The sequence below is a fragment of the Rutidosis leptorrhynchoides genome, chromosome 1 (genome assembly GCF_046630445.1).
Source record: "Rutidosis leptorrhynchoides isolate AG116_Rl617_1_P2 chromosome 1, CSIRO_AGI_Rlap_v1, whole genome shotgun sequence".
NCBI lineage: Eukaryota > Viridiplantae > Streptophyta > Magnoliopsida > Asterales > Asteraceae > Rutidosis > Rutidosis leptorrhynchoides.
In genome coordinates this window covers 654,713,399-654,734,700 of record NC_092333.1, presented here as the reverse complement: position 1 = coordinate 654,734,700, position 21,302 = coordinate 654,713,399, and the positions used below count along the sequence as shown (strand labels likewise).

At 34.2% G+C, this 21,302-nt stretch overlaps 1 pseudogene; it reads right to left on the bottom strand.

Moving 5' to 3' along the window:
* Positions 1-12,376: 12,376 nt before the first annotated feature.
* Positions 12,377-20,136, bottom strand: LOC139885818 (ABC transporter G family member 1-like; annotated as a pseudogene).
* Positions 20,137-21,302: the final 1,166 nt, after the last annotated feature.

Here is a 21,302-nt window from a genome sequence, read left to right as displayed (position 1 = left end):
TATAAAACTATTAATTTATTTAAAACTAATTAAAATTTAAAATACAATTTAATTTAAAAACTTAAACTAATTATAATAATAATTAAACTAATTAGGGTTTAATAATAATAATAATAATAATAATAATAATAAAATCCGTAATTAATGCGAAATTAGGGTTCTGTGTAACCCGTGTCAGACGGCTCCGCGAGTTGCGGTGCTCCAGGCAACAAACTCCGCGAGTCGCGGGGTTTGGAATTTCAGATGACAGGCTGGTTTCGTTCGACAGTTTCAGTTGTTTTTTTTAATTTTTTATATATTAAATAAAAACAAAGTATTTAAATAAGACTTATATTTTTATAAAATAAAAATAAAGAAACTTTATAAAACTTAAATATTTAACAAACTCTTTAAAAATATTTATATTTTTGTTTTCTTTTTATGTTTTTGAATAATTAAAGCGTATTTTTACAAAAGCTTATTTTTATAAAAGTAAACTAAAAATAAAAATCTTTTTTTTATATATATATTAGCGTTGCGCTTCCGGCGTTTAAGCTAGATTTTAAGTTCCCCGACAGCGGCGCCAAAAATACTTGATGTTAAAGCTAAGGGGTATAAAATATTATTAAATACGATACAATTTTACACAAGATATTTATTTATTTATAGAATGGATATACTTAAACCTTGCTACAACACTTATAGACAGTGTACCTAATCGTACAGTAGTGTAGTTTTTAGTAAGTCCGGTTCGTCCACAGGGAATCTTTTAAATAAAGCTTAATGCTATATTAGTTTTATTTTATAAAAATATAAATATATAAATAAGTAATATTATTATTATAAAGGGGGGTTTTTACCGTTTAATGACCGGTTTGTCGATTTTAAAAACTTAAGTCGCAGTTAAAACCAAATGTAAAATATTAAATAAATAAAAGACTTAATTTAAAGCGTAAAGTAAATAACGATAATGAAATTGCGATAAATAAAAGTGCGATGAAATAAAATACAATAAAATAAAGTGCGATAATTAGAAGTGCAATTAAATATAAAATAAAGGAAATTAAATATGAAATAAAATAATTATGCTTATTTAAATTTCCGTAATCATGATGTTTGACGTGTTGATTTTAGTTTTATGCCCATGGGTTAATTGTTCTTTGTCCTGGATTATTTAATATGTCCATACGGATTTGTCCATAATAGTCCATCAGTCATAAATATAAAGAGCGAAAGCCTTCGTCAAATTATCCTATTACCCGAAGTTAAATATTCCAACTAATTGGGGACTTAAACTGTAACAAGATTTTAATACTTTGTTTAATAATTACACCAGGTTATCGACTGCGTGTAACCCAAGGTTTTAATACTTTGTTATCAATTATGCCAAGTGTCCTTGTACGTAATTTCACCCCTGTTTTAATAATTCTAGTGACTATTAATCCATTCCCGTGTCCGGTTAAATGAACAATTATTCGTATATATAAATACCACGCCCATCGTGTCCGATCGAGTGTATATGGTTATTTATAGGGACGTCCAATTGTAAATCTTTATATTAAAATTAACAAATTATCATTTAGTTAAACAAATATAAAGCCCATTAATAGCCCATAGTCTAATTTCCACAAGTGTCGTTCTTTTGTCCAAACCCCAATTATGGTACAAAGCCTAATTACCCAATTTTAATATTTTTAGCCCAACATCATGATTACTTCGGATTAAATAAGCATAATAATAATTTAGCTACGAGACATTAAATTAAAAAGGTTGAACATAACTTACAATGATTAAAAATAGCGTAGCGTTACACGGACAGAATTTCGACTTACACCCTTACAACATTCGCTAACACACCCTTATTATTAGGATTTAAAATTAAAATTAAAATTTAAAATATAAAATATATATATATATATATATATATATATATATATATATATATATATATATATATATATATATATATATATATATATATATATATATATATATCTTACGTATAAGTAAGAAGAAGAAAAAGATGATGTTAAAATGATCAAAATGCGTTTGCTTTTATAGGGATTTTAGTCCAGGGAAGCTCCGCGACTCGCATAATTTTTTCACTACAAACTCCGCAACTCGCGGAGTTCGTATTTCCAGCTCACACAGCCTTGGCTCCTAGCTTGCCGACGGTTTATAATATATTATATAATATATAAATAATTATAAGAATTATTTAAATATTATATTATATTTATGTGCATAGTTGACTTGTAATTTTTAGTCCGTTGCGTCGAGCGTTGAGAGTTGACTCTAGTCCCGGTTCCGGATTTTCGAACGTCCTTGCGTACAATTTAATATCTTGTACTTTGCGTTTTGAATCTTGTACTCTTGTAATTTCGAGACGTTTCTTATCAATAATTGGAACCTCTTTGATTGTATTTTGTACTTTTGAGCTTTTTGGTCGTTTGCGTCTTCAATTCGTCGAATCTATCTTTTGTCTTCACCTTTTATTATTTAAACGAATATCACTTGTAAATAGGACAATTGCAACTAAAAGCTTGTCTTTCTTGAGGAATAATGCTATGAAATATATGTTCGTTTTTAGCATTATCAGCCACCCCACATAGATGGAGCGCCCGAAAACACAAGACTCGTTCAAAGTACACAATGTTGACTTTGTAGAAACAGGATCATGGAAAGAAACGAATGCGTATCACATCGCCGTCCAAAATTTAATCTCGGATATCGAACTAATTTTGCCAAAACGCTTTCAATCATTTGTCATGTGCACTCTTTTATAGCCTTTCAATGAATACAATAAGTCCACGGTCTTCATCTTCAACAGAAAAATTAGTTTTCGCCGAAAGACTGTCGTTAGTCGTCGTACGGCCATTAGCGAATCTGAAACTATCCCTGGTGAAAATTTTCCGGAAGAAACCCACGACTTAAAGAAGAAGGATCATTAGGAAGCAAAGGAGAATGTAGAGTGGGTCTGCTACCATCCCTGATCAGAGATTGAAGATTTCCAAAAGGGGCGGTAGAAAAATAAGGTATGAAGTTAAATTTTGAAAGGCCATCGAAAGTTTTATAATGGTTGGCGTTGAGGAGTAAATGAAAATGGGTTTATAATAAATAAGGTGGCTGATGTGGGTAATGTAGGATTAATGTGCAAGGTACAACATATAACTATATGGCCAACTTTATTTGAGCCTTCGGGGTCACACATATATACATCTAGACGTCAAATGAAATATATATATATATATATATATATATATATATATATATATATATATATATATATATATATATATATATATATATATATATATATATTACTCAAGTAACAAAACAAATTAAAATACTTAATTAGTTAATTAATTAATTAATTAAATGATTAATTAATATTAATTGATTATATTGGAAATAGACTTTCTTGTTAACTACGTGTAAAGTTAATAAAGGAATTGATTTCCTTGATTTGGTGATCACGGGTTTTTGTTAGCTTATGTTTGTCTTGTGATTTACAAGAATACAAATGATTTTGAAAATCTTTTTCAAGATTTTTTTTGGCCCACCAATTTAGACTAATTTAGTTCAAAAACCTTATATATTAGCCTTTTGATTTTGGGGTGAATAAGTGATACGAGAGAAAATGAAAAAGGGATTACTATCTATTTCTTTGATTCCTTTTTGTATAACAAAACACATTAGGAATTTATCGATTAGCTATTTGTTTAATTAATCAAAGGTTGATTAATAAGTTACTTGGGTCTGGACTAGCATCTATTGACGGTTATTTGAAGTGTAGTGTGGACTATCCAAAGAGACGGTCATACTTTTGATCGTAAGTTTCTCTCCGTCTCATCAATTCTTCAAGAAAGGTATATCGTTAACTCCTCTTTTGTTTTATATTCATGACAATTATTATGATGTAACTGGATCACTGGGAAAGATTAATCGTGTGCATGTTTCATTAAATAAGTGAAAATTTAATCTTGTTAAATTTTGTTCATAAAATAATAAAAGATTATTATTTTAACTATCCGCTGCGTTAATCTGTTTTGGTAAAAGTACACACGATTTTCCATCAGTGGTATCAGAGCCGCTTTTACACCATCTTAATTGTCGCGTGATTTTTTTTTAGATTTAGCTTTGTGGTGAATTGGTAACAGTCAAAACCTTTATGGTTTTGAAAGTCAACTTTGTTGATTACCTCATGAAGCACGAATAAGATCTGGAAAAAAAAATCACTGTTATAAATTTTGAATTTATTTGTTATGGCTTGAATATATATTATAATTGTTGATTGTTTTATTCAATGGTTATACACATGCATTGTAACCATGGACAAGCCATATTTAAGTTTTAATAATGTAGTTATTAAAATTGTGATTGCACATATAGCTCATAATGCCCCGACCTATGTATGATTGTTGTGATTGTTGATTACGGCAATATTATGTCATGTTGATTATTTGTATTATTAGAAAGGCCATTTTGAAGCCAAAGTTATATTATATTTATTTTTCATTTTCATATTATTGTATTTAAGTTTATTTCAATTTGTAAAAGTACTAGTTTAGTTGTATTTTTAAATTTAAATAAATGTAACAAGATGAAGATTGAAGATAAAATACAACATGCTTTTGGCTTAGAAGATGGCGAACATGTCAAGTTGACAATGATGGCGTTTGTCAAGTTTTCACTTGATTCTTGAATCAAGTGGGAGCTACGATTTTACCCTTAGTTTGACCTCTTGATCCCATGTCGGCTCATGAGATCAAGCATAGGATTTTTGCACTAGACTATGTGTGTGTGATGCATGGTATGATTGTGTTTTATTTTTCTGCATTTATATTTAATTGTTGATTATAATATATGCTAAATGTTTTTGATGAAAACATCAAATAAAACTAGTAACGAGTTTCAAAGGTTAAAATTGATGATTTTAATAAAGTTAAACTCTAACGAGTTTAAAGTTAAATATTTTTTTTGAAACTCAAATAATATATATGAGCGACATCTTTTAAAAATGTTTTAAAATGATACACAATGTGTATTTGTTATTTTTCATATAAAATAAAATAACAAACTAGACGCATAAACACGATTGACATATATAAAATTGGTTAGAATGATTTTTAACAAAAAGTGTAGCGAATCTTGTGTGCATGCATTATTCGTTAACACAAACATTTTTAAAATACCCGTCAAATTTAAGTCATGCCATCCAATGAGCTTGCAAACACTCCTCGTTATTTTTTTGATTATGGTGAGACCTAATCGAATTATAGCCACGAGGTGGATTTTCAGTTACGAGTGAGACTAGGCTGAATTTCCACTGTTTCTAAATTGGACGACTTAATCGTATTCACGATGAGATCTAAGTTCGAGGCAAGGATGGGACAAACATGCCAATAGATAATAGTGGTTTGTTAGACTACACATATCTCAAGGTCCCATAAAGATCTAAGATTTGCACATGTGATGCAATTGGTACTCGCAACCTACCAGTAGACTCTATAACTGCTAGCTGATCAACAGATGTAGTTATGGAACCTCTATGTGGATCATAGGCTTTCGTAAATTAATTGTTTTTAAATATATTAAAACTTGGGTAATTAATTTATTAAAGTATTATATCAAAAATACTAAAATTGAACCTTGTTCTTTTGTAGATGTCAAATAATCAAAACGTAAACCAAAACACCCTCCGTTCTTTGTTGGAGAAGGAGAAACTCAATGGTTCAAACTTCCTCGATTGGTACCGCAACCTGAGAATTGTTCTCAAATATTAAGGGAAGTTGAACAAAATTGAAGAACCCTTATCCGAAGCTCCTCCTGAGATAGCTACTTCTGCTCAAAAGAATGCTTATCAGAAGTTGTTTGGTGAGCAAGAGAAGATAGCTTTAATCATGCTTGCTAGTATGACTTCTGACCTCCAAAAAGAAATGGAAGATTGTACAGCATATGATATGATGACTGAGCTAAAAAATATGTTTCAAAAACAGGCTAGTCAAGAGTTATATGAAACTTATAAGCTTCTTCAAACATGCAAAATGGAGGAGGGTCAATCAGTGAGCTCTCATGTCTTGAAAATGAAAAGCTACATTGACCGATTGGAAAAACTTGGAACTACCTTGCCGCCTAACTTGGCTGTGAACACGGTTTTGGTTTCACTACCAAAATCATATCACCAATTTGTAATGAATTACAATATGCAAGGTTGGGAGAAATCTCTGGAAGAGGTGCACTCGATGCTCAAAATTGCTGAACAGGATATTCCATATAAGGTTTCCAATCCGGGTGTCCTGATGATTAGGGATGGTAAGGTGAAAAAGAATAAGCCGAAAACTTGGGGAAAAGGAAAAAACAAGTCAATTGCTAAGAAGAAAATTCTACCACCTCCCAAGAAAGAAAACCCAGTGAAAGACGCTGAATGTTTCCACTGTGGAAAAGTTGGCCACTGGAGGAGGAATTGTCCTTCCTACCTATCTGAGTTGAGAAAAGGCAAAGCTGGTCAGACCAACAAATCAGGTATATTTCATATACAGTTATATACTTTTTCTAGTGATTCCTGGATTTTTGATACTGGTTGTGGTACTCACATCTGTAACAATATGCAGGGAATGAGAAGAAGTAAGAGACTGAAGAAAGACACACTAGACTTAAGAGTGGGCAATGGGGCTCGAGCTGCTGTTGAAGCTATTGACACCTATGAGCTTACTCTACCTAGTGGTCTTATTGTTTTGTTGGAACAATGTCATTATGCTCCTAGTATTACGAGCAATGTAATTTTAGTTTCTCTTTTGAAAAATGTTGGTTTTGAACTTACTTTTACGCACCTTGGTATTTCAGTTTCTAAGAATAATGTATTTTATTTTAATGCTATTCCACGTGATGGTATTTTTGAAATTGATATGCATGGTGTGATTTCAAATAATAATTCTGTATATACCTGTACTGCCAAACGAGTCAAGAAAGACTTGAATAATACCTATCTATGGCATTGTCGTCTTGGTCATATAAACAAACAACGTATTTCAAAACTCCAATCTGATGGGCTTTTGGAATCAACTGGCTCTGAGTCATTTGATGTATGCGAGTCATGTTTATGTGAAAAGATGACAAAGGTTCCTTTCTCCAGTTTAGGTGAAAGAGCTAAAGATCTTTTAGGACTAATACATACTGATATATGTGGCCCTTTTAGAACTATGTCTAGAAATGGTGAATCATACTTCGTTACATTTACTGATGATTATAGTAGATATGGTTATGTTTACTTGCTGAAACATAAACATGAAGTTTTTGAAACATTCAAAATCTTCCAAAATGAAGTAGAGAATCAACTTGGAAAGACCATTAAAGCCCTTCGCTCTGATCGGGGAGGGGAATATATGAGTCAAGAGTTTATGGACCACCTGAAGAATCGTGGGATTGTCTCACAATTCACTCCACCTTACACACCACAACACAATGGTGTGTCGGAGCGGAGGAATCGAACTTTACTTGATATGGTTTGATCTATGATGAGTCTAACTACTCTGCCGATGTCTTTTTGGGGTTATGCATTAGAGTCTACTGCACGCATACTCAATATGGTTCCAACCAAGAAGGTAGAAAAGACATCATATGAATTACGGCATGGAAAGAGTCCTAAGTTGTCTTATTTAAAAGTCTGGGGTTGTGAAGTGTATGTGAAACGTGACACTTCAAACAAGTTAGAACTCAGAGGTATCAAATGTCACTTTATGGGATACCCAAAGGAAACAATGGGTTACTACTTTTACTACCAAGCTGAAAACAAAGCGTTTACTGCTCGGTTTGCTGAATTCTTTGAAAGAGATCTTCTCTTACAAGAAGTCAGTGGGAGTAAAGTAGATCTTGAAGAAATTCAAGAATCACAAAGTAACATATCTTCTGAAGGCACTAGCCAACCTCGTGTTGAAGCTGAACATACTGTTGGTGAGCCCGAACGTGTTGCACCTATACTTCGTAGATCTAGTAGAACCCCTCATCAACCTGAGAGGTTAAATCTTCTGATTAATTCAGATGAACCTCATCTAGGGGATTATGATGAACCCTCTAGCTACAGTGAAGCCATGTCAGATCCAGAATCTAAAAAATGGCGAGATGCTATGAAGGCAGAGGCAGTCCATGAAAGATAATCAAGTGTAGGACTTGATTGATCTTCCACCCAATTGCAAGACAGTGGGGAGTAAATGGGTCTTCAAAAAGAAGGCTGACATAGACGGTAATGTAAATACTTTTAAGGCTCGGTTGGTGCCAAAAGGTTATACTCAAACTCAAGGAATTGATTATGAGGAAACTTTTTCACCAGTCGCGAGCATTAAATCAATTAGGATACTTATTGCCATAGTTGCTTTTCATGATTATGAAATATGGCAAATGGATGTTAAAACCGCTTTCCTAAATGGTGACCTAAGCGAGGACATATATATGGTTCATCCAGAAGGGTTTGTGAATCCTAAGCATCCTACTAAGGTATGCAAGCTTCTAAAATCCATTTATGGATTAAAACAAGCATCCAGGAGCTGGAATCTTAAGTTTGATCAGAAAATCAAAGAGTTTAATTTTTCTCAAAATCAAGATGAGCCCTGTGTTTACATTAGAGCTAGTGGGAGCAAAGTTGTCTTCTTGATCTTGTATGTTGATGACATACTGCTTATTGGAAATGACATTCCAACTTTGCAAGATGTCAAATCTTGACTTGGAAAATATTTTGCCATGAAAGATCTTGGAGAAGCTAAGTATATTCTAGGAATCGGGATCTATAGAAATAGATCCAAAAGGCTTATTGGTTTGAGTCAAAGTACATACATTGACAAAATCTTGCGAAGATTTAACATGCAAAACTCCAAGCGTGGAGCATTGCCCATGCAAAAGGGCATAACCTTGAGAAAGTCTCAAAGTCCTATCACACCTGATGAGATAAGACGAATGAAATGTGTTCCGTATGCTTCGGCTATAGGATCCATTATGTATGCCATGTTATGTACTAGACCTGATGTCTCGTTAGCCTTAAGTTTGACGAGTCGTTATCAACAGAATTCAGGTGAAGAACATTGGATTGCTGTTAAAAGCATTCTTAAGTATTTGTGGAGAACTAAAGATATGTTCTTGGTTTACGGAGGTTTGGAATAAGAGTTGAGTATTAGATGTTATACAGATGCTAGTTTCCAAACTGATCAAGATGATTCTCGATCCCAGTCAGGGTATGTCTTTGTCATGAATGGCGGGGCAGTTGATTGGAGAAGCTCAAAGCAGAGCACAGTTGCACAGTCTACAACGGAAGCAGAATACATTGCTGCCTCAGAAGCTGCTCAAGAAGCTGTCTGGATTAGGAAATTTATTGCTGAACTCGGAGTAGTTCCCAGCATTGAATCCCCTATGGAAATGTACTGTGATAATTCAAGTGCTATTATACTTGCGAAAGAATCACGTGTACGTAAAGGTAGCAGACACATTCTTTGAAAGTTTGACTACATTCAAGAAGTCGTTGAGAGGAATGATATTAGTATTCTTAAGGTTCATACAGATGATAATGTGGCTGACCCGTTCACGAAACCTATGACACACAACAAGCATGATGATCATGCTAGTAGTATTGGACTTCGTTATGCTGCTGATGTTTTTAATTTGTAATTTAGTATTTGGATATTTTTGGAACATTAAGCAGTTTTATATTAATGAATTGATATATAGTTTGTATGATCGTTTTTATTTATATCACTGTGTTCTATATTAGCATGTTTAATCCATGAATAATTGTTGATTATTCAAAATCTCCATAATCGATCATGTTATGGGAATAACATGAATTAAGATTAATGTGAAATTTTGGTTATATTCATTGATGATGAATAGCTAACTTGTTGAGACCAAAATTCATATGTATTCATTGATGATGAATATTGGAATGACCCAACCATGAGATGTCACTACATGGATCGTCGTTAGTAGTGAATCTTTTAGTGATTATGTCATTGTGTCCTTAGACTTGAGATGCACGCCCGTCTTGATGAGTGTAGCATTGTACTTTGATATGGTTAAACGCTGTCCTGAAAAAGGCTGTTATAAAGGTCATTATTGGGTATAATGTAAAGCTCGTGATAGACACGTGTATGCAATATAGGATTTGTTCCTCTAAAATGTTTGGAGTTAGATACTTTTTGAACTCCTCGATGAATGAATAAGATATTTGTGTGGCCGCACCCAGATGTAATTAAGATGATACTTAATTAATTTGGTGATCTAATTCAGTTCTAAGATCGAGAAACAAAATTGTTAAACAAATGAGAATTACCGATGATCCATATCTCAAGTTTAACTAAAGTACCTGAAACAAAAGGACGAATGACATTTAAAACTTACCATAAACAGTTTCGAGAAACTACCCTCACATGAATTTGGGGACAATGACGTGTTGCTAGACGCTTACCATTGTTTGTATAGTTACTTGGTGTTGTGCCATGCACAAGTGGGAGTCTGTAGGATTAATGTGCAAGGTACAACATATAACTATATGGCCAACTTTATTTGAGCCTTCGGGGTCACACATATATACACCTAGACGTCAAATGAAATATATATGATGTATATATATATATATATATATATATATATATATATATATATATATATATATATATATATATATATATATATATATATATATATATATCACTCAAGTAACAAAACAAATTAAAATACTTAATTAGTTAATTAATTAATTAAATGATTAATTAATATTAATCGATTATATTGGAAATAGACTTTCTTGTTGACTACGTGTAAAGTTAATAAAGGAATTGATTTCCTTGATTTGGTGATCACGGATTTTGTTAGCTTATGTTAGTCTTGTGATTTACAAGAATAAAATTGATTTTGAAAATCTTTTTCAAGTTTTTTTTGGCCCACCAATTTAGGCTAATTTAGCTCAAAAACCTTATATATTAGCCTTTTGATTTTGAGGTGAATAAGTGATACGAGAGAAAAGGAAAAAGGGATTACTATCTATTTCTTTGATTCCTTTTTGTATAACAAAACACATACGGAATTTATCGATTAGCTATTTGTTTAATTAATCAAAGGTTGATTAATAAGTTACTTGGGTCTGGACTAGCATCCATTGACGGTTGTTTGAAGTGTAGTGTGGACTATCTAAAGAGACGGTCATACTTTTGATCGTAAGTTTCTCTCCGTCTCATCAATTCTTCAAGAAAGGTATATCGTTAACTCCTCTTTTGTTTTATATTAATGACAATTATTATGATGTAACTGGATCATTGGGAAAGATTAATCGTGTGCATGTTTCATTAAATAAGTGAAAATTTAATCTTGTTAAATTTTGTTCATAAAATAATAAAAGATTATTATTTTAACTATCCGCTGCGTTAATCTGTTTTGGTAAAAGTACACACGATTTTCTATCAGGTAATTGAAGATTTAATGAGGTTGAAGGTGATGGTAAATACTAGTAGTAGTTTGAAGTTAATGATAGAAATGGCTTATTAACTGTTTTCTTTAATTTAAATATGTACGTTGCTTTGTATCCAGTTAGTCAAATAAATATTGGTTTAGTATAAAAGTCGAGCTCTTTGTCTATTTTCAATAGAGTTAATGTTCAATTTGAATAGACCGTAATAATGGTGCTTTCGTTAAATCCTTTCCTTGGTGTCGGTAAGTGTCTCATCGGCCCGCTAGTTCAAGCATCAATGACCCGTTTAACTGCTAACATGATTAAATGTTACCAGGGACGGACGTAGTTGCTAATATTACTAAAGTTCTTCCCTATGACACCGAAAACACCCCGTTGTCAATATCCCGACACCAACTACCTGTCTCAAACAGAGTAGAGTACTCTGTTCTACAAGGTATTTTCAATTGACTAAAGTTAGAATAACATTATAATTTATCATCATATATTAAACGAAAATCATTTTTTACGAGATGATTGACACGGTATAAGAGGACTTTATTCTAGTTTGAAAAATCCATTAATTAACAAGTTATAAGTTCTAATTTCAACGTTATGTATAAATGGTTGGATATGATACATGACTAGGAGTATTCGTAATGCATTCCATATATTTAGAAAGTTAGGTATTATGTGCGCGAATTAATTAATATGAAAGCTTAAACAAATACACTTTTTTGTCGAAAAAACCGATAACATTAAAACGGGATCCTAAGATCAACAAGTACAACCGATACAATAGAAATCCAACAACGAGCCCTAGTCAAACTAAATAAACTAAAACAAACGGCTCATTGACAGGGTGAACAAACCGTTTAATCTAGTAAACAAAGTTAAACCAAGACTATAACAAACGAAAACTTAAATAACGAGTACACTAACAATACAATAAAATAACTAATACTCACTTATACACTCAAATCTAACATATTGAGTTATACATATTTTCTTAGCGCTAGTTAATTACATAGATTTTGATCTGCTTATTCGAAAGATGTGCCAAGTGGATTAACCATCATGTGTTTGGTCTCTTTGGAATTCAAACCTTTCATACCAGATTTAACGTTTTCAACAATCTTGATTATCATCCAAACCATAACTCGATAAAACACCACCATACCTAACAAGATCACCAAATCAACCCACTTTGAGTAACCCATTTCAACTTGCCATTTGTCTCTTAATATACTATCCCCATACTCTACATAACTCACTCCTCCTTCACTATACTTATAAACTTGTCCTTTAAACTCAATTTTGTAGAATCCTTGAAATGCATACCTATGAAATGCAATGTAATGCAACGGGTATCGCCAAAGCGGTTTAGGTAAATCATTAGGTAATCGAAAGAAACCGCCAGCTAACATCATCATCCCTTGGATCCCCGCACCAACGATAATTCCCATTAAGTAATTAGGTACAATACTTGCAACAACCATCATTAAACTCTCAACCAACATCATACATGAAAATAGTACGATTGTGAAATACACAAAGTGATCAAACCCTCCACGGAGTCCTGCTAGGTAATATGCTATTACTGCTGGAATCACGGAAACTAGAAACAAATATGGCGTTGAAGATAACGTGTTGGAGATCACGAAAGCCCCAATCGAATAATGTTCGTTTAATCTTTCACGTTCGAATACTTTCATGTCCTCCACAAATGAGGGGAAGCCACCAATTGCCATGAAGGTTAAGAATGTGGCCACAAACATAAGCATTGAACTTCTATCCTGCAATATTGATTACATACACAAATTAAAAAAATATTGATATGTTATTATGAAATCATCGGTTAAAAAAAGTTGAAATCTAGTGTTTTTACCTGAACTGAGTGTTGGGAAATTACGGTCTCACTAATTCCCACCACCCAGCCCAACAATAATAGTAAAGAAATAAGAACAATACACAACACAAGATTTAACGTGGAAACTCCAAAACAGGAGAAAAACCACCGGCCCCCAAAGAGAGAAATACACTATATCACAAATTGTTACAATGATATAGACGACTCTCTTAAGCCAACTACACTCTCCAAAATATTTAACTAATACAACTCTCAAACAAGGATAAGAAAGAAAGAAATAATCAAATACTTAAAGTGTATTGATTGGTGCAATTTGGAATGAAGACTTAGCCCCTCTTATATAACCAAGTCACTCACCCCTCACATCTTCCTCCCACCAATGTGGGATAAACATATCTTCTACTAGCCAAAATAAACCAACAAATCTCCACCTTTTGGATAGAAGAAGATAACCATGCTTCCACATTGCAAGGATAACCGATGTAGACGCTTCCTCGACGACAACTTCAAGATCCTCATCTTCATGCCGTTGACATTATCTCCCAAGAGACAAAACTTGCATCTTCATCGAACATCGTCTAAACCGACAATCATTGTCATCACAGACAATCATAACTCTTAACAAGAATTATCATACTCCACCATTAAGAGTATAGCACTTAGAATATCACATTCCAAGCATTTCACCTCGGCACATGTTGTTGAACAACCAGCTGAAACTTTATGGTGCAACTTCCTTGTTTGGCTTTCCCGAAAGTCCCATCAGCTACAACATCAGTTTCCACCACACAGCCTGCATCAACGCCAAACCAATGCCCATGTGTAATTGTGGAACCGCTAACGAACATCCCTTTCCACGGTGGCGCGGACACACCATGAGGATGACGTGACTTCAGAGGAATTCGTCACTCTCCGTAACAACGGAGACAATGTTAGCGTCTTTGGAGCCATTTGCCGGATTAGCTCCACCGGGACAATTAACCCTTACATGTCCAGTCTTCCCGCACCTCCAGCATGTCAGATTCTTTCTAGAGTTTCTCTTCTGCCTATCCGAACACAACAGTACCGTAGCTTCTGATGACGAGACCCCGTTACCTTCCAATCTTTTCTCCTCGGATAGGAGCTTGCTAGTAACATCTTCAAACTTCAGAGTTTCTTTCCCATACATCAAAATAGGTTTCATGTGTTCATAAGACGATGATAAAGATAATATCAACCTCAAAGCTTTATCTTCATCATCCGTTTTAACTCCAATAGCCTCCAGTTCTGAAACAATACCGTTAAGAATACTTAGATGATCTGAAATCTTTGAACCCCCATCCATACGCAGAGTATGAAATTGTTCTTTAAGACACAACCGATTTGAGATGCCCTTGCCCTGGTACAACTGCTCTAGTTTAACCCAAAGCTCCTTTGCCGTTGATAACAGTGCACATTTGCAAGCACGTTCTTTGCAAGACACAAACGAATCGCACTTGCTGCCCTCAAATCCATATCATCCCATTCTTCTTCATCGAACTTACTGCTAGAATCACTGCCAGGAACAAGGGTGCGTTTACCCTTCAAAGCCTTGTGTAAACCAGACTGAATCAACACATCCTTAACTTGAACCTGCCATAAGCCAAAATTGATCATCCCATCAAATTTCTCTACATCAAACCTCATTGGACTGAACTTCGACATCGTATCCGTATCCTATAGACAACAACTTTCTCTGATTTTGCTCACGTTTCGAATAGCCAAAAGATGTAGCAGGTAGCCAGGACCCTTTAAATCGGAAATTCACAACTAGGCCACTAACAAATCCAACTATTACTACGAATCAGAAAAAATATTGTCTAACCAGATACCCTATACGATCAATAGAACTCGTTTCTGATGTGGACGATCCACTCACGTGGCAACCACAGAGCATACTCCGACTCCTATAACCGAGACCCCCGTCAAACCTGACCCTCTGATACCAGTTGTTGGGAAATTACGGTCTCACTAATTCCCACCACCCAGCCCAACAATAATAGTAAAGAAATAAGAACAATACACAACACAAGATTTAACGTGGAAACTCCAAAACAGGAGAAAAACCACCGGCCCCCAAAGAGAGAAATACACTATATCACAAATTGTTACAATGATATAGACGACTCTCTTAAGCCAACTACACTCTCCAAAATATTTAACTAATACAACTCTCAAACAAGGATAAGAAAGAAAGAAATAATCAAATACTTAAAGTGTATTGATTGGTGCAATTTGGAATGAAGACTTAGCCCCTCTTATATAACCAAGTCACTCACCCCTCACATCTTCCTCCCACCAATATGGGATAAACATATCTTCTACTAGCCAAAATAAACCAACACTGAGGTGGAATTTGTGCCAATATCAAAAAAGAGTGTCCCAATACCCAAGGACAACGCGATATAGATAGCAAGGCGCATCCAGTAGTAGCCAAGATCACGATGCATATTGACGGCAGACCGCTTTGTGAGTGCAAGACATTGTGTTAAGAAACTAGCATGGCTTTTGATTTTATCATGTGTTCCTTGTCCCTGAAAAAATGTCATGTAAGTACTTATATTTGTATACGTATATGTTACAATCATCCGATCGACTATCTATTTAAATATGTATGTTATTATTGAAGCCCACCTTCTTGCATATTTCAGCAACTGTATTTTTAGCTTCTTGAAAAATTGATTATGACTTGTAAGAATCAGCCAAGGTATTAATCACTTCCTCGGTAGATCTTGAGCCTTCCATATGCTGTATATGCATTTTAGTTTTAATAAACATCATATCATATAAGAATCAGTTATATAGAGTAGATGATATAGTGGTAAAAAAGTATCTACCTCATCAAAATCCTTATTTACTGTTTTAAGATAGTGATCAGACGGATTCTGAAAAGCGGGGCAAGGGAAGCCATTCGAAGCAAAAAACTGCGTACAAGCAAGATACTTAAAGTTAGATGATCATCCAAATTACTTCGTGTTTCATTTAGATTAAACCAGATACATAGCGACTAAACTAATTACCTGATTCACAGAATTGGTAGGACCAAAATAAACTGTTTTTCCAGAAGAAAGAAGGCAAAGATTATGAAAAAGACCAAACACTTCAACGCTAGGCTGGTGAATGGACGCAATGATGGTCCTTCCTTCATGGCGATCAAGCTTTGCGATTCTACTCATCACATAGTATGAGGCCGCACTATCAAGGCCACTTGTTGGTTCATCAAGGAACAGAAGTTTGGGACGAGTTAGGATCTCGATACAGATGCTAACTCGTCTCTTTTGGCCTCCACTTAGGCCTTTAGATCCCCATCCTGCGACCGTTGTGTCCATGGAATCTTGAAGGCCCATTTCCCTTATGGTCATTTCCACTCGCTCCTTCTTCTTGGCTTTTGACATAGAATTTGGTAGTTGGAGTTGTGTGGAATAGTAGACACTTTCTCGAACCGTAAGCGTCGTAATAAGTGTGTCATCTTGTGTAACATAAGCCTGTCGTACGTGTATGTATTAATTATCTAGCTTATTTTGTCATACTACAGTTAATTAATTGTGAATGAAAAAACAAACTATATATGTTAATTAACTTACTGATGTTCCGTAGGCTAGAGTTTTCTTGAATCCATTAACCAAAATATCACCACTCTGCTTAACGTTGGAGTTTAATCTCCCTGCATGAAGTTGGTCAAAATGTTTATAAAGTCCAAATCCAGATAAACATATTTACGCTAAATTTATCCATCTTTCAAATTCTAAAATAATATACTCTCCGATATAATAAGTGTTTTCTTTTCTTTTCAACTTATGTTTATTTTGAAACATTGGAGTTTAGTCTCCCTGCATGAAGTTGGTCAAAATGTTTATAATGTCAAAATAAACATAATTACGCTAAATTAATTCATCTTTCAAAATCTAAAATAATATTCTTGAATATAATAAGGGTTCTGTTTGGACATTTTAAAGTGTTTTCTTTTTAACTTAGACTTCAAATATCTTTGTTTGTGCTAATTATACAATACTCGTTACTCGTGGCTGATGAAACTCATACGAATAAAAGTAAAAAGTATATATAAAACTCAACTTAATTTTGGAAAGTCACATGACCGTTGTTATAAAAAGGAAGGAGTGAAATACATGCATCTAGTAAATGTTAAAAATTGGACGCGCACCCACGTAAAGACTTCAAACTTTTAAAGTTTTTGGTTGGTGTGAACTTAAATGTGTATAGTTAGTTACCGGTTGTTAAGTTATGCAAAATTAGCATATATGGTCAAAGCCATCGAGACTTATATACCACGTCATCATTTTGCCCCCGATTTTTTTAAGCTGACCATGTTACCATAAAGCGCAAATTTCGAATGTTTGATGTTTGTACTATTCTATAAAATTATAAAAAGTCGGGCGTTTGTCAAATATGATTAGACCATTCCTAGTGGTGCTTTTTGTATAAAAAGTGCAAACTGGCTGTGAGTCAGCGGAGTCAGTTTTTGACATTTTCTAACAGTCAGGGTCAGTTTTTTGTGTCAGTTTTCAGTAGAGTCCACTACTTTATTATTTTTTACATTTTCTTTATTTCTAACATATTATTTAATAAAAATTAAAATAGAAAGTTCATTAAATAAAAAAAAAAAAATACAAACTACAAATGAAAAAAAAAATACTTAAAAAAATGAAAAAAAAAATACAAAGGAATTAAAAATACTTAAAAAAGATAACATAAGGAAAAACTAATTCGTAGTTCGAAAAGAAGCCAGAAGATTCCATATATGCTCGACTAAATCATCGGTAAGTTGGTTGTGCACATCTCTATCCCTTTTGTATAAATCGATAATACATTTACAAAAGTTGTCTAAACACAATATTGAAGTTTGCTCACTCATATGTAAATATTCATCGAACGAATCGGGGGCGGTTCCATACGCCAATTGACGTAAAGCCGACGTACATTTTTGTAAAATAGTAAACGACGGTCTACCGGCAGCATTCGACGTTCTATAAAATAATCAAAATGCTCAGGAATGTAACTTCGATGTCTAGGAATACGAGGCACGGACTCGACTTCAGATTCTTCATCCATTTCTTGAATAAGTTGGATAATTCGAAGATCCTCCGAATCAGAATCGGAACCAAGTAAAAAGGATGCCATAATATTTAGATTATATTGTATAAAAGTTGAGAGAAAATGTTGATTTGGTGTGTATAAAATGGGTGGGAGTTGGGGTATTTATATATATAAATTATGTGGTAGGATTAAGAGGGAAGTAACCAATCGGGGGGAAGCGGGGGGAAGCAAATTTTTTTTTTCTTCGTCTTTTGAAAAAACTTTATTCACGAACATTATAGATTGGATGAAAATAAGAACATTTAGAAAAGACACTTCGTGATGAATGTTATTATTTTGGCGGAAAAACGCTCGAAGAAGTAATATATAACAATTATCGTGTTTTTCGAGCGTATGTTGAGGTTTTAGACATTAGAGTTTAGATATTAGGGTTTAGATATTAGGGTTTATAGGGTTTAGATATTAGGGTTTAGAAATTTAGGGTTTAGGGTTTAGATTTAGGGTTTAAATTTAGGGTTTAGATTTAGGATTTAGATTGAGTTTTTAACACGAACGGTTTAGAGTTTAGGGTTTAGGGTTTAGGATTTAGGGTTTAGGGTTTGGTGTTTTGGGTTTATGGAATAAACCCAAAACACCAAACCCTAAACCCCAAACCCTAAACCCCAAACCCTAAACTCTAAATGGGGCTAAATTTTACTTCACAAAACATGGAGAAAAAAAATGTTAACATTCTTCACGAACAATATTATCTTGAATGTTATTTTTGTCGATCGTTTTCCCGCCAAAATAATAACATTCATCACGAAGTGTCTTTTCTAAATGTTCTTATTTCATCCAATTTATAATGTTCGTGAACAAAGTTTTTTCAAAAAACGAAAAAAAAAAATTTGCTTCCCCCCGTTTCCCCCCGATTGGTTACTTCCCCATTGATCATGCCCCTATAAATTATGTATTAAAAAAAAAAAAACCAAAAAATAAAGGTTAACGGCATTATAGCCGTTGGAATCAGAAACGTGGCTCAATCAAAATCAGACACGCGTAACTAACGAAAACTCAGCCTTCCTTCAAGTTTTCAACTAACGACCGGTTTTAACGAAAACTGACGTCCCGTTAACGGCTGTTAGTTTCCGTCAGAAATGCTAACTGGACTAACGATGGGGATCTGACGGAACGTTAGGCATGGTCTTATTATAATAAATATAGTGGGCTGCGTACCCAGCTTTTTTTTTTATTGATCAATTTAATGACTAAATCATGAGCATTTTATCGATTAAAGGAACATCAAAATCTTCTAAATAATTGCACAAATTCGATCTTTATACAGTACGAAATAAATATTTAAGTTTCTTCATTTGTTAGCTTAGTAAAAAAACGAGCAACAATTTAGGAGATGAGAATCATAATTATAATATGTTTAAATTGATCAAACCTGCTAAAGCGTCAAGGAGTGTGGATTTGCCAGAGCCAGAAGGACCCATGATAGCTAGCATCTCTCCGGGTCTTGCATACCCGGTAACACCTTCAAGTATAGATCGGGTCCCACCCGTTTTCTTTTCTGGCACCTTAGCCCACAAGTTCTTCCATGTCAAAGATACACCATCATTGGTTTCAGCCTGGTTATGGTATGATGGTACATATGCATGGGATGTGTTCATGTTCACTTCTTGTGGATTTTGTATTGATATTGAGAAGGCAGAAGAAGGTTCCATATTATTATATCTATATCTATGTATAACTCTACACACACAATGCAAAGAGGGACAAGGGAGAGATATTGAAAGGGAGATATATTGAGAGGGAGAAATGTTGATGGATAATATATTTTACTAATGCTTGGTTTTCATTATTATATATAGAGGTCACGAAACTAAAGAAAAAGGAACTAGTCAACCATATTATGTATTTGTCATAATTAGACGTGTAATACTAAGGCTGCTAAACAAAGAGCAAAGAGCTTTTAGGTAACAGACCCGACTTCTAAGACAATGGGTATACATGTCGAAGCGCGTTGGTAATCAATAAAGTACAGTAATAATTGTACACGTTGTTTATACGGATCTTAGGACGCTTGTAACACAATCTAGTGGCGGAAATCACTAGAACGAAGGTATATCGAATATTGGGTCGTACCGGGGTCGAATTAGTCGAACCTAGGGTTTAATCTAGATTATGACGACTCCTAAACGATGGTATTCGGTAGTATTCGGTATTGGGATCGACTGGGACGCAAAGTAGACGAATTAAGGTTATGGAAATGAGTAACCTCTCAAAGGAGGTCAAATCCCGTGTATATACTACATCTCAGACACAGTCAGTCGACTGTGTTAGACAGTCGATCGACTGTGCGACACAGTCGGTCGACTGTGTCAACACACACTGTCGACTGTGTATGCAGTTTAACTATAAATAAAATATTAAAGCACACACACACATAGCAAAGCAATACTCACAAAGTAAACGTTATTACATGACCAAATGTATTAAACGACAAATGAGTTAGAAATAGGGATTACATGCACCAACAAACAATCGCTAAGACCTAGTTCGAAGTAATTTTCAGTCACGAACATCACTCAACATATGGATTTGTCACCCAGTTCCTTAGATAACAAAGCTTTGCAACTCTGTGATACTGTTCAGCTTGTACACGATTCTCTGGCGATACAACATCTGATTGTAATATAGGGTAAACATGTCCGCTTCACAACTATTTCTAAGCCAGACTGGATACAACACCCTGATACTATCATTCTCATCGCTCCCATCTTTTTCCAATACAATGACCGCTTCTTCCGAGCTTTCATCGTAATACCACCAACGAAAACGTGGGCTAAAATTATGTGGCATCTTCTTCAAAGGAACCTTCCGCATATATTTCACTGATTCATATTTGACTATCTTTCTTCAAACGCTTGTTTTACTGTTCGTTTTGTAAGTAATCGTTGGGAATTC